Genomic DNA, 6,000 nt, shown 5'->3' with positions numbered 1-6,000 from the left:
TTGCTCAGTTTGACCGGGCGGCCAGCTCTAGCAAGAGTCTTGGTGGTTCCAAACTTCTTCCATTTAAGAATGATGGAGGCCACTGTGTTCTTGGGGACCTTCAATGCTGCAGACATTTTTTGGTACCCTTCCCCAGATCTGTGCCTCGTCACAATCCTGTCTCGGAGCTCTACGGACAATTCCTTCGACCCCATGGCTTGGTTTTTGCTCTGACATGCACTGTCAACTTTGGGACCTTATATAGACAGGTGTGTGCCTTTCCAAATCATGTCCAATCATTTGAATTTACCACATGTGGACTCCAATCAAGTTGTAGAAACATCTCAAGGATGATCAATGGAAACAGGATGCACCTGAGCTCAATTTTGAGTCTCATACCAAAGGGTCTGAATGCTTATGTAAATAAGGTATTTCTGTTTAATACATTTTATAAGAAGGCTGTAACGTAACAAAAATGAGGAAAAAGTCAAGGGGTCTGAATACTTTCTGAAGGCACATCTCCTTCGCATTTTCAGCTTCCAGGAATCCTTGCGACATGGGGCCGTGCATTATCATGCTGAAACATAAGGTGATGGCGCGGATGAATGGCGCGGATGAATGGAACGACAATGGGCCTCAGGATCTCGTCACAGTATGTCTGTGCATTCAAATTGCTATCAATAAAATGAAATTGCATTCATTGTCCTTAGCTTATGCCTGCCCATACCATAACCCCACAGCCACCATGGGCAATCTGTTCACAACTTTGACATCAGCTAACCATGTCTCCTGAGTGGCGCAGTGGTCTAAGGCACTGCATCGCAGTGCTAACTGTGCCACTAGAGATCCTGGTTCGAATCCAGGCTCTGTCGCAGCCGGCCGCGACCGGGAGACTCATGGGCGGCGCACAATTGGCCCAGCGTCGTCCAGGGTAGGGGAGGGAATGGCCGGCAGGGATGTAGCTCAGTTGATAGAGCATGGCGTTTGCAATGCCAGGGTTGTGGGTTCAATTCCCACGGGGGGCCAGTATAAAAAAAATATGTATTCACTAACTGTAAGTCGCTCTGGATAAGAGCGTCTGCTAAATGACTAAAAATGTAAATGTAAAAATGTCTAACCGCTCGACCACACGACGCCATTCATGCTGTCTGCCATCTGCCTGGTACAGTTGAAATCGCGATTCATCCGTGAAGAGCACACTTCTCCACTGTGCCAGTGGCCATCGAAGGTGAGCATTTGCCCACTGAAGTCATTTATGAAGCCGAACTGCAGTCAGCACGCAGATGAGCTCCCCTGAGACTGTTTCTGACAGTTTGTGCAGAAATTCTTCAGTGGTGTAAACCCACAGTTTCATCAGCTGTCCGGGTGGCTGGTCTCCGACGATCCCGCAGGTGAAGAAGCCGGAGGTGGAGGTCCTGGGCTGGCGTGGTTACATGTGGTCTGCTGTTGTGAAATCGGTTGGACGTACAGCCAAATTCTCTAAATTACGTTGGAGGCGGTAGAGAAATTAACATTCAATTCTCTGGCAACAGCTCTGGTGGACATTCCTGCAATCAGCATGCCAATTGCACGCTCCCTCAAAACTTGAGATATCTGTGGCATTGTGTTGTGTGACAAAACTGCACATTTTAGAGCTGCCTTTTGTTGTCCCCAGTAAAAGTTGCACCTGTGTAATGATCATGCTATTTAATCAGCTTCTTGATATGCCACACCTGTCAGGTGGATGGATTATTTTGGCAAAGGAGAAATGCTCACTAACAGGGATGTAAAGAAATTTGTGCACAAAATGTTTGAGAAATAAGATTTTTTAAATATTTTATTTCAACTCATGAAACATGAGACCAACACTTTACATTTTTGTTCAGTTTAGATACATGGGCTCCGATACGATGCATAGTTTGAAGCGATTCGGTTTGATTAGAGAATGAATCAATGCAGTTCGGTGCGATACGATACGGTTCGATGCACTAAAATGTGCTGCATAATCACATTCATTTTCCATTCTAAATTAAAATTGCTGCTGATGGAGTGTAACAGAGTTAAAAATGTTGTCTTAGTTATATGTGATTTTCACCAAAATCAAGTAGTCTTCCAGTGTTGATGGAGCCTCCTAGTGGTTAATGGCGTCACTGCAGATCTGGTATAACTTGTGTTGCTGTATTCCTAAACTGGAGGTACGTATTCTGAAACATGATGTCTGCAATATTTACGTTTTACAAGAAATAATGTGTTCTAAGTTGAAAACACTAATGCATTATAATTATTATCCATGTTGGCATGTTATGTGATGGTTGATGTACAGTTTAGCTTTCTAACGATAATTTTATGGACTTTCTGCTATGCACCACGTTGTTGTAAGCTAGATAGCAAGCTAGATAGCAAGCTAGCTAGCGAGTGTTCGACCTCGTCACATTTCTGATGCTAGCTGCATATGTATGATGATTGTGTATTAAGTGATTTATGAAAAGTGAAGGTTTTATTTTATTTTACAAATCCAGATCCTGTCATGTTTGCAGTGACCTTTGTGCATGTGTGAAGACATTCATACGTTGTGTCTGTCTTCCAGGTATGTTTTTAATATGTGTTATTCAGTGTGTTGTGCATGCTTGTTGGTTCTCCTGCAGAACTCACGATGACTTGCTCGCTCCCAATGCAAAGCAATGCAGTCATTCTGATTTGGAATTCTGGTTGAATGTAATTGAATTGTTTATAATGAGAAAATGTAGAAAATGCTTTTGACTTGAATTGGATTGAATTTAATTGGATTTAGATTGTACTAAAACTATACGATCACTTGTTTACATTTGTGAATTGTGCTTATAATTGTATATTGAAAAGAAAGAGGGGGGAAAAAAAGTAGACGAGGCTATTCCTATGCTGGAGATCCTGTCATGTTTGCAGTGACCCTTGTGCATGTGTGAAGACATTCATACGTTGTGGCTGTCTTCCAGGAATAAATAAGACCCAAAAGCAGGTCCTGTGTCTGTCATCCATCTGGCAAGCCAAGAGCTAGGCCTCTCTGAGCTAGATTTGTCTGAGCTAACTGTGTGTGTGTGTAAATGATTTACAGTTGAAGTCGGAGGTTTACATACACCTTAGTCAAATACATTTAAACTCAGTTTTTCATCATTCCTGACATTTAATCCTTGTAAAAATTCCCTGTCTTAGGTCAGTTAAGATCACCACTTTTTTTTAAGAATGTGAAATGTCAGAGTAATAGTAGAGAGAATGATTTATTTCAGCTTTTATTTCTTTCATCACATTCCCAGTGGGTCAGAAGTTTACATACACTCAATTAGTATTTGGTAGCATTGCATTTAAATTGTTTAATTTGGGTCAAACATTTCGGGTAGCCTTCCACAAGCTTCCCACAATAAATTGGGTGAATTTTGGCCCATTCCTCCTGACAGAGCTGGTGTAACTGAGTCAGGTTGTAGGCCTCCTTGCTCGCACACGTTTTTTCAGTTCTGCCCACAAATGTTCTATAGGATTGAGGTCAGGGCTTTGTGATGGCCACTCCAATACCTTGACTTTGTTATCCTTAAGCCATTTTCCACGACTTTGGAAGTATGCTTGGAGTCATTGTCCATTTGGAAGACCCATTTGCGACCAAGCTTTAACTTCCTGACTGATGTATTGAGATGTTGCTTCAATATATCCACATAATTTTCCTTCCTCATGATGCCATCTATTTTGTGAAGTGCACCAGTCCCTCCTGCAGCAAATGTACCCCCACAGCATGATGCTGCCACCCATGTGTTTCACGGTTGGGACGGTGTTCTTCGGCTTGGAAGCCGCCCCCCTTTTTCCTCCAAACATAACGATGGTCATTATGGCCAAACAGTTCTATTTTTGTTTCATCAGACCAGAGGACATTTCTCCAAAAAGGATGATCTTTGTCCCCATGTGCAGTTGCAAACCGTAGTTTGGCTTTTCTATTGCGGTTTTGGAGCAGTGGAAAACTTACTTGTGTCATGGACAAAGTAGATGTCCTAACTGACTTGCCAAAACTATAGTTTGTTAACAAGAAATTTGTGGAGTGGTTGAAAAAAGTTTTAATGACTCCAACCTAAGTGTATGTAAACTTCCGACTTCAACTGTAGATTGTCACTCAACTAATAAAGCCTAATATCACGCAAGCCATTTTAGCATTTGAATGATGAAGGTGCTGCGCAGATGTGCAAGAACAGGCCGCCTACCTCACGTTGGTCAGTGCGCGAAGCTGGGCACAGCGTGCAGAACAGTGATCACTAACCTCAATTTGGATGAGGATTTCTACTTCAATGATTTGGAGGTGAATGACACACTGCTCATCCCGAACGAGTGGATAAACCGTCTATACCCGACGTTCTATTGGCGAACATGCAATCAATGGAGAATAAACTGGATGAGCTCTGTTCGAGACTGTCCTATCAAAGTGATCTGAAGAACTGTAATATCCTGTGAGTCATGGCTGAACAAGGACATGGAAAATATGAATCTATGTTATTGTTATTGAAATACAAATAGTTTGTATTGAAACGGTTCACAGGGTGAATATTTGTATTAGGTAGAGAGGATGTTATAGTTTTGATTTCTCTTAGAAAAGGGGAGAGGTAGTGATGTCTGATAGATATCGCCGTAATTTATTGGTTATGCTTGTCATCGTCATAACCGGATATGACTAACCTAGCAATGAGGACTAGCAGATAGTAGCTCGGTGGACTGCATGTTCATTGTCTGATTTAAGAGTTATTAAAAATAACTAAACCGGATAATTCACTGCCTGGTCTCCATCATGACAGTAGGCTTATGCCATTGCAAAATGGAATGCTTCTAACCAAAAGAGTAAACTATAGGCCTACTGGCATTAATGTTGGATGGCTTGGTTGTGCATTGGTGTCTAGCTGTAGGCTAGTTGATATTATGATATTGGCGACCATCATCAGCTGATCAAGGAAAGAAAACAAATATTGATAGAAAATAATAAAGCTAAATAAATCAAATAAAAAATAAAAAAGTATTTGTCACATGCACCGAATACAACAGGTGTAGACCTTAAAGTGAAATGCTTACTTATAAGTCCTTACCAACAATGCAGTTTTAAGAAAAATAAGTGTTAAGTAAAAAATAGATAACTAAAAAATAAAATTAAAAAATAATTAAAGAGCAGCAGTAAAATAACATTAGCGAGGCTATGTACAGGGGGTACCGGTACAGAGTCAATGTGCGGGGGCACAGGTTAGTCGAGGTAATTGAGGTAATATGTACATGTAGGTAGAGTTAAAGTGACTATGGATAGATAATAAACAGAGAGTCGCAGCAGCATAAAAGAGGGGGTGGGGGGGGGGGGGAACAATGCAAATAGTCTGGGTAGCCATTTGATTAGCTGTTCAGGAGTCTTATGGCTTGGACATAGACTTGGCACTCAGGTACCGCTTGCCGTGCGGTAGCAGAGAGAACAGTCTATGACTAGTGTGGCTGGAGTCTTTGACAATTTTTTGGGCCTTCCTCTGACACCGCCTGATATAGAGGTCCTGGATGGCAGGAAGCTTGGCCCCAGTGATGTACTGGGCCGTACACACTATCCTCTGTAGTGCCTTGCGGTCGGAGGCTGAGCAGTTGCAATATCAGGCATTGATGCAACCAGTCAGGATGCTCTCGATGGTGCAGCTGTAGAACTCTTTGAGGATCTGAGGACCCATGCCAAATCCTTTCAGTCTCCTGAGGGGGAATAGGCTTTGTTGTGCCCTCTTTACGACTGTCTTAGTGTGTTTGGACCATGATAGTTTGTTGGTGATGTGGACACCAAGGAACTGGGCGGTATACAAATTGGAGTGGGTCTAGTGTTTCTGGGATAATGATGTTGATGTGAGCCATGACCAGCCTTTCAAAGCACTCCATGGCTACACACGTGAGTGCTACGGGTCTGTAGTCATTTAGGCAGGTTACCTTTGTGTTTTTGGGCACAGGGACTATGGTGGTCTGCTTGAAACATGTTGGTATTACAGACTCAGTCAGGGACAGGTTGAAAATGTCAGT

This window comes from Coregonus clupeaformis, chromosome 24, assembly GCF_020615455.1.
Source record: "Coregonus clupeaformis isolate EN_2021a chromosome 24, ASM2061545v1, whole genome shotgun sequence".
Classification (NCBI taxonomy): Eukaryota; Metazoa; Chordata; class Actinopteri; order Salmoniformes; family Salmonidae; genus Coregonus; species Coregonus clupeaformis.
The sequence above is the reverse complement of the archived record's forward strand: the minus strand, read 5'-3'. Positions refer to the sequence as shown.